This window comes from Polypterus senegalus, chromosome 2 (assembly GCF_016835505.1).
Source record: "Polypterus senegalus isolate Bchr_013 chromosome 2, ASM1683550v1, whole genome shotgun sequence".
In the NCBI taxonomy this organism is placed as follows: domain Eukaryota; kingdom Metazoa; phylum Chordata; class Cladistia; order Polypteriformes; family Polypteridae; genus Polypterus; species Polypterus senegalus.
Window position 1 is genome coordinate 119,523,634 of NC_053155.1, and position 9,925 is coordinate 119,533,558.

Below are 9,925 nucleotides of genomic sequence, written 5' to 3' on the forward strand. Positions count from 1 at the left end.
ATGATTGATTACCAGTAACATTTGCAAAAGGTTTTTGAATCGTATTCACAAACTTGAACAAAGACTCACTAGCTTAAATAACATTGCGCTAGTGACCTCACAAATCACAACTTCCAGAATGTATGATCGTAGCAACAGAAAACAGTGTACTGACAAATGAACCACAAAAAGGCACAGCCCACTAAAAAACAACATGTCATTAGTAGTGTTGCCTAACCCAGTTTGTGGTTACAGAGGACCGAAACTTAGACCAATGAATAGAATTTAGGATCATCTGTGAACCTGACAGAACATAAGAAGATACATTTGTCCTCATAGGTGACTCTAAAAAGCCTAGAAAGACAAGTGCATAAGCAATTCAGTTTGAAATTAACTCTTTATTTCTCAATTGTCCTGGTTTTGTCATTTATTTCTTCACACTATTTACAATATTCAACTATTTCTCACTACTAGTATCATACTCAACTCATTTTTCTTGCTTTTCATTTTCTCTGGGTCAGACTTTTGCCTCCAAGCTTTTACTCTTTAGTTTCACAAAGTTATCCAGAGTGTAACTGCCTGAGTACAGCATTTTGTTTCTTCCTTCACATACACTACTTTTGACTTGACCAATACAACTCTTTTCTTACCAGTTGTGCTAATATTAGACAATGTCTTTGAATTCTTGCCCCAAAGCCATGGGGTGACCACCCCATGAACATCTGAGCCACCTATGGTCTACTACTACTACTACTAATAATAATAATAATTATTGTTATTATTATTATTATTATTTATTTTATTTTTTTTCAATACTCACAGTGCTTTTACATAGTGAGTGGGGAGCCACTTCAGCCATCACCAATATTCAACCCCCACCTGGATGATATGACTGCAGTCATTTTGTGCCAGTATGCTCGCCACACAATAGCTGTTAATGTGGTGAAGGAGTGAGAGATATTTAGCCAATTAGAGCCAGGGGGTAGTTAGGGGGGCAGAATGACTAGGCCGTGTAGGGCAATTTAGCCAGGACATCAGGATACACCCTGCTTTTTACAAAGGATGCCCAGGGATTTTTTGTGAGTATAGAAAGTCAAGACCTTAATTTTATATCTCATCCGAAGGACGGCAATATTTATACAGCGCAGTATTCCCCGTTATTGCACTGAGGCATGAGAATTCATATTCAGACCACAAGGTAAACGCTTCCTGCTGGCCTTGCCAACACCTCTTCCAGCAGCAACTCAAGCTTTTCTTGGTTGGTCTCCTATCTAAGCATTGGCCAGGCCTGAACATACTTAGCTTCAGGTGGACTACCTATTCTGAAGTACATGGGATATGACTGCTAATGATCAGATGTCTCTGTTCTCCTCCTAATCTGCATTTTTACTGAATGAACTGTCAAGCCACTCTATTTTTTTGGTGGAGAGCTGGTCTTCAAGTAAGCTTGCAGTACTAGGCTTTACATTATTACTTTGAATCAGTCCCTGACATATTGTGCCAAGCCCCTGATCTTTTCAATCACTTTTTATGTACCAAAATATAAAACCATAAAGTTTATAACTCCCCCACTCTTTGAAAATATATTCATATATGAATGTGATTGAAACCCCAACTGGGTTAAATCTTAAAAAAAAGCCTGCCTTAACACTTTGAAAAGTAGGTATGAGTTAACTCATATGCCATTGAGTGTGTCAAAGCATGATGTACAAAATAACTCATATCTCTATAGCCACTATAGACACAGCCAGTGTGCAGGCAATCTCTACTTCCAGGTCTCAGTTACCTACTACAATGCTGCCATTTACTGAATAGGCATGGATTTTTTAATTTTTTTTATTGGCAACAGGTTGCGGAGGATAGTGTTATAAACAGATATCCCATAGTTATGTCATTGCGAAAAAGGCATAAATCTGCTCATGCTTTGAAACAACTAGATTTGTTACAAGATGAATATTTCGATGATAATGACAGTGATTGAGATTGTGAGAATCAATTGGATGATGTGGAATCCTTAGACTCTAATACCTGATGCATATAGCTGCACCAGGACCTCTGACTGTCAGGACAACACTATGTGGACATTCTGTCACCTACTGAGCACAAACACTCACCAACTTCCAAATGTGTTGGTTGTGTGCAACAAGCGTGGACAGAGCAAAGAAATGTAACTTATTTGTGGCACATGTTATTCTAAGCCAGCACTCTGTATGAGCCATGCTTCAAGGATTCTCATTCAAATGCAGACTTTTAGTCATGTTGCTGATGAAAATGAAGTAATTAACAGTTTTTACATGTTTTATTGGGTTTATTTACATTTTCTGAGTTTTGACAGAGTTACTGCTGATAAAAAAAAATGTTGTTTTCTTATACATTCCTTTACATTTTTTATGAGCTTTGATAGAGTTCATTATTTATCATATATGGACAAACCTACTACTGCAGTGTCAAGGTAATAAATGGACCAGCAGTCAATGTGCTAAATTATGTTCTCTATTGTTTGTTAATAATGTATATGTTATTTGTAACAATTTTATGTAAGTCACCCTGAATTGAGGTATTTGCTAGATGATAATTAGTAATAATAATAATAATCCTGATATTCAGATCCTGCCAAGCTATACAATTTTCATTACAGTTCATATTCATGAATAAAATGCAATATCATTTATGAACCGATGCATTTAAAACAACCTTACAGCTAAAATCTGAAGGAGGTTTTGCTGTCTTCAGTCTCAGAGTTAAAACTGAAGTTGTGTACTTGGCTTTTAACATCAGACCTGCATAGCAAATTTAAACAGTTATTAAGAGCTTAAGGTTAAACTGGACCACTGCCGAACTAACAAAACAGTTTGCCACACAGGGAGAGCAGTCGCAGCCAGAGGAGCCAAGTAAAATAAAATATAATAATATATGTGTGTGTGAAGCAGGCAGGTCTGATACGTCTGGAGCTCACTTGTGCCAGCTCCCTGCACCACAAGGCTGTAGACTCATGGGGGACCACTTTTGGATTTCTGGAGCATGAAATGACATGCATCTTGAGGCATGAGTGAAAAATACTTCATGTGATAAATAACAAACCATTAACAGAAATGTTTAAAGATATACTGTAGTCTGCAAGACATAGCTGAAAAAGAAAAAAAGACATTGTAAGGCAGATTGTACTTTTGCTCATTCTGTGGCAAAGACATGGAGGGTGGTCTAACATGGAAAATATTTTGAGCTGTGAAAATCTAGAAATATAGCTGGCATAAAAAAGTCTGTAAAAAATAAACTTAACTTCTCAGAACACTTCTTTTTTTCAGTGATGTAATTGAAGGAATAATAATAAATAAAATAGACCATCAGCATAGAGCATAAAAATATTGAATTGCTTTCTATTATGCTGAAATTGTAGATGGAATATGACAAAAAATACCTTAAATACAATAAATATAAAGTATTTTTTCAAAATTTGTTATTGGAATGGTGACTGGTAGAAAGCAGTGTGTGGTAACGATGGTGTGAGGAGAGTTACCAATAATAACAATTAGGGCTGCTGATATAAAAGAAAAAAAGTTTGGATTCTATTTTTTTTTTTTTACTAAAATGTAGGAATGTTTTCATTTTAAATAAAAAGTTCATACTTGCTTTTCAGTCTGTTGATTAATTTTTGGTCAGCTTTAGTTGGATGGATTTAACTAAAGGGCATTTAGTTTTATACACAATGCCAGATGGTGTCAGACAGAAGATTATTCAGTAAATGACATTAACTAAAAGATGTTATTTTTTTCAGTTAGATGCCCTTATCTAATATTAGATTTTGGGCTAAACACCCAAATTTGCAATAATTAACAAAATCAGGAAGAGGGAAAACTTTTTCATGGCTCAATAGGATATGTGGCATAGAATCTACTAGTGTGTAGAATCCTGAAAGACTGGTATGGCTTTCATTCTTCCATGAGAAGGTTAATCAATTCATACTTTGGTAAAGGGAATTTAATACATGGGTTCAGACATCAGTCCAGAATCTTTACAAATGCACAACAGCTTTCATTTCACCTGGAACACTTATCAAATGTCATTTTGTCCCTGGCAGAAGCAGTTTCTGTAGGAAATAAATGGTGCTATCATTTGAACTTTTCAAGAGTGGGAAAAGAAGAAGAAGAAGAAGAAGAAGAACACAGAACAAGTACTGTTTGCAGGTAGCAGTATTTACCCTGTCCTCTTAAGGAAGAGTGCATCCAAGCCATGCCCCTCCACAATTAATGTAGTTTGTTAGGTTCTTGCAATATTGGAGCATTTTTTACATTGTTCCAAAATTTTCTCCATTTACATTATTATTATTATTATTATTATTACTTTATTATTTTCTTCTCTCTTTGTAGCACTGTTGGTTTTTGCTGTTGCTTTATAAATCAACAGTAACGGCACACTGCACAATAACTTGCTGTGCATAAATTTGACTTTCATAGTTTTCATACTCTTTCTCCATATGTTTATTATTTGTTTGCTTAGAGGTTGATATGCTTGCTGTTTCCCAAGAGGCTCTTCTTTTCTCCACCCTAGCGGCCCGCTTCTTCTCTTCTTCGTCAGCATCTTTTTGCGTTAAAACTGTGTTTGTGTTGCAATTACATTTTCCTTAATTTTTCACTTAAGCTGGCACTTAAGTCTTCAATCTGCCTAAAGAATTTTTTAAGATATGAGGAGGTAGGTGAAGTGACGGCGAAGGTCGTAGAGATGAGAATGGCGCCCATGCACATACACTACATGGTCGCCCTGCTGGCTGTTGCAGAGATGATTCTACAATAAAATAAAAATAAAAAGAGGAATAAACTTGGAGGTCAATCATCACCCTAGAAGCGCATAGCAGACGTTATGTATTATATGTGTACCAAATTTCAGGTCAATGGGTCAAATGGTTTGCGAGGTACAGGTGATTTAAAATCCTGGACAGACAAACGGACAACCACGGTTCCGTATCATACTGTATATAAAGATATAGCATTTGGAATCAAGAAGAAAAGATTCAGAGCACTCACATGTGGTACACCTCCTGTAGTGTCATCCTTTCATTCATTCCCATTGCATTTCCTATTGTTTTCCTATATAGAGTTCTTCAAGAAATGGTTTAGTGAGGAAGGACCTTTGAGCTGTGAACAATTGTTTGCTGTCTGCTTTCAAATTGTAATAGGCTATTTTACTGGTACTCTTGTAGTGATAAAGGGGTTTATAGAAAAAAAAACCTGAAAGGCTTAAAAATATTTCACTCTAACTTCTTTGCTAGCCTATAATAAGAATTTGCTTTCTTGCTCTTTGTATTGCATCACACAACTAAAAAAGGAACTTCAGGTCATCTGAACAGACACCAGGTTGGGGTGCAGCCAAGCCATGCCACTGTACAATTCAAATCAAATAAAATAGCCTTTTACTGTCAATTCATTATATGTGCAGAAAATACAGGAGAATCGAAATACTGTTTCTCTCTCAACTTCACAGTACAATAAAATATATAAAAAAGTCTAAAAGTATAACATATAAGATAAATAACATTAGAACTTGTAAAGTAGACCTGTGTACAATGTGCAATAGTCATTAGTGCAAAAGCCAATTACAGTAAAAAATGAGAAGGTGCATTATAGAGTAGCTTATGAGATGTACAAAAAGACAAACAGTTTGCAGCAGATGTAATATTAAGTCCTTATATAATACCAGCTGAGGTAGGGTACTTACTTGGTAGACAGTGACTCTTGTTACGGTCCAGGGGCAGGGGACAAGTGTGGAAGGTAGTGGGCAGAGTTCAGCATCCTTGGAGGATCCGGAACCTTTTCCCTGAGAGGAGGCTAAAAAGGCAGTGAAAGGGGTTGGAGAAGTCACCAGCAATGCTAATGGCTCTACGGGTGAGATGGGTATGGAAAATGTCCTTGAGGGATGGCAGTGGGATACCAATGATCTTACTGGCCACATCCACTATGCATTGCAGGGACTTCCTACAGGAGGCAGTGCAGCTTCCATACCACACAGAGATGCAGTTAGTGAGGATGCTCTTGATTGTGCCCCGGTAGAAAGAGCACATGATGTGGGGTGGAACTTGTGCTTTCCTCAGTTTGTGTAGAAAGCAGAGGTGGAAATGAGTTTTCTTAGCCAGTGATGTGGTGTTATCTGACCAGGAGAGGTCCTCTGAGATGTTCCTCCCCAGGAACTTGGTGCTACTCACCCTTTCCACAGCTACACCATCGATGGTCAGTGGGGGGCGCTGTGAATGACCTCTCCTGAAAACGACCATAATCTCTTTGGTCTTTCCCATGTTCAGGAAGAGATTGTTGTCTTTACACCATTGGACCTGTTGGCTCACCTCGTTCCTGTAGTTGGCTTTGTTATTGTTGGTGATGAGGTGTATCATCTGCAAACTTGACAATGTGATTGGAACTGTAGATTGGTACACAGTCGTGGGTCTGCAGGGTAAAGAGCAACGGGCTGAGCACACACCCTTGTGGGGCCCCTGTGCTCAACGTGATAGTCTTAGAGGTGTTATTGCTGACCCGCACATTTTGTGGCCTCCCTGTAAGAAAGTCCAACACCCAGTTGCAGAGAGAGGTCTTGAGTCCCAAATGGCTGTTTTTGTATTAGCTGCTGGGGAATGATTGTGTTGACTTCTGAACTAAAATCTAAGAACAACATTCGCACCTAGGAGTTCTTTGAGTCCACGTGGGTGAGGGCTGGATGGAGAGCAGCAGAAATGGCATCCTCTATGGACCTGTTGGACCTGTATGCAAACTGAAACGGGTCATGGGAGGGGGGAAGAATGGACAATGCTGTGCATAACCAGCCACTCAAAGTATTTCATGATGGTGGAAGTCAGTGCTATGGGCCGATAGTCATTATAGCTAGACGGGAGGGGCTTCTTAGGAACAGGAATTATGGTTGTGACTTTAAAACATGTGGGAACAACAGCTTGGTCCAGGGAGATGTTGAAGATATCAGCAAGGACATCCTTGAGCTCCTCAGCACAATCTTTCAAAGCATGATCAGGTATGTTGTCTGGTCCGGCTGCCTTCTGTGGGTTGATCCTAGAGCGGGTTCTCTTCACGCTGGCTGGGGCCAGACATATGGCCTGCTCACCCGGGGAGGGGGGGGGGATGGTTTTCTGTGCTGGTGAGCTCTTTTGTGTCTCAAACTGGCCAAAAAAGTCATTTAGGCAGTTAAGCAGTGTGATGTCACCTTCACACGAATGTGGTGGGGGTTTGTGATTAGTGAGGGTTTGGATGCCACGCCATAGAGACTGTGCATCTCTGGTGTTGCTAAAGTGTCCAGTTATTTTCTTGCTGTAGTGCTTTTTTGCTTCCCTGATGCCACATGACAGGTTGACTCTGGCTGTTGTTAGTCCTGCAGTGTCACTGGCCCTAAAGGCTGCTTCACCACTCCTTAGAAACCTGTGGATCTCTCCTGTCAGCTCTTCTGGTTAGCACGAACAGTGATATTTTTGTAATGGGTGACATCATCAGTAAATTTTGCAATGTATGCTGTAACCAGTTCAGCATACTCCTCAAAGTCTGTGTGGTCATTGTGAGTGGCTGCTTGTTTGAAAATGTCCCAGTCTGTAGTGCTAAAACGGTCCCTCAGAGCACTGGAGGCACCCTCTGGCCACACACGTACCTGCTTTTGCAATGGTCTGATGGTTCTCACTCTGGGTCTGTATGCAGATCTCAGCATGATGGTGATGTGATCAAAGAGACCTAGGTGGGTGAGGGGGAGGTCTTGTAGGCTCCCTTGCAGGTTGTATACACCAAATCCACTGAGTTGTCTCCTCTTGTAGGAAAGTCCACATGTTGGTGTAATTTGGGAAATAAAGCCTTTAAATCTGCGTGGTTGAAGTCTCCTGCTGTGATGAGGAATCCATCCAGGTGCGATGTTTGTTGTTCACTAAGGACCTGGTAGAATTCATTAAGTGCCTCGCTCCTATCTCTGGTATTAGCGGTTGGAGGGATGGATACAGCAACAAGCAGAATCGATGCATACTCCCTCAGTAAGTAGAAGGGTCTGGACTTAATAATAATAAACTCTGCCAGTGGAGAACAGTGTCTACGCACAACGATAGTATTTCTGCACCAAACGTTGCTAATGTAAACACATAATCCTCCGCCGCGAGTCTTACCTCCTTCCATAAAGACTTGGTCGGCTTGATAGCATGTCAGCCCAGCTAGCTGGATAGCAGAGTCCTGGATGTTGTCATTAAGCCAAGATTCCATAAAAATAAAAACACAGCAGTTCCTCACATCATGCCGTGCAGATCTCAGAAGCTGAATGTGATCTATTTTATTGTCTAGTGAACGTACATTGGCCAGGACGAGAGATGGTATCATCGCACGTCTGTACGGTCTAGTGGTTAGCCTAGCCCAGATAACTCCACGCTTGCCCCACTTCCATTTTCACTCACACCACTTTCGGCGCCTCCTCTCTGGGTAAAACACAGCAGATGAGTCTGGTGATGTAATAGTCCAGTGGAGAAGTCCCAGGCCCTGAAGCGTCTCTGTAACTCTCTGGTCCAAGATATGATGTTTGGTTTTGCGTCTTAAAAGGCTTTGGCGACAGTATCTTGTAATCAACGTTGACAGTTGACTACACTCGAACTCACTCAAACACTCGCATCAACATAACGAACACAAACATTCACTAAAACACACATTCGGTACTACATACGGAGACAGAGGGGCTGCTGCGTCCGATCACGTCGCCACCGTCAATTACTGTACTTTTTCATGATGAAAGCAAAGATGAAGGTGTGTTTTGTCCTAGCCCAGAGCCACGGTTTTAACACTGATTGGTAGAAAGGTTTGAAAACATAATTTGTACCTAGCAAGGACTGGTTCAAGGGCACAGGTTTGCACACGAGAAAGTAGTTGGTACCTAAAATACGACACCTCATTGATCCAAGGGAGACAACAAGGAAGCACATAAAGCCTTGCATCTTTGTCTCTCTCTTTCTCTCTCACTCTGTCATTCTATCAGTTACATTCAGGGTGCAGCACAGACTAAGAGCTATCAGCTTAGAAGTGCAACATAAAATTAAAAAAGCCACCTGACCATCTAGGCACATTAGGCTTTTAAGACAAATTGCTGCGATCCATGCAGGATGTACTGTTCTGAGTTTTCACTTTCCTTTGGTTTGCTTCTGTTTTTAGCAAGTTAAGAACCACAGAGTAGGAAATATTATTCTATATTGAAAAAATTAAAAGCTTGAAGTTTGAATCTACTTATCTGGTAGCTTTCAACCCTTTCTAAAAACAATCAAAGGTCTAGAGATAAGAAAAAGGAAAAGGTATTTTAACTGTATACATAGTCAACTGTAGTTCATCCTGATGGTGACCACAACTAGAGCTGCAGTCTACGGCTGCATTTCAATGACAAGCTGGTAATCGTGACTATAATAGAGAATTGTTCAAAGGCTGGGGTCGGCATACAAAAGTCTTAAGGCAAGGACAGGGTCACCATTGGATCCCTTCCACTATAAAACAGATATTTAACAGCTACTGGCCTGATCATACACACAAATGGACAGAGATAGGTAGAGTAGCCAAAAAACTTGTACTTACGTAAGAGTAGCGTTACTTCAAAATAATATTACTCAAGTAGAAGTAGAAGTAACAAGTAGCCATCCAAAAAATTACTCAAGAGTAAAAAAAGTACTTGGTGAAAAAACTACTCACGTACTGAGTAACTGTTTGATCATAATAAATTATTTATTTTTTAGAAATGTTGTAATAAGACAGACAACAATATTAAATAATGTGAAAATTCTGCTGTTTCCAAAAAAATAAAATTAAAAATGAGTAAAAATAAATAACATCTTTATAAAATAAAGATGCACAAATAACACAAAGTTCCAAATCTCAGTTTTTCACAACAAAGCTTTTGAAGCCAATACCTACAGTAGATAACATGTTAGTTTGAACAGTGCAAACAGATA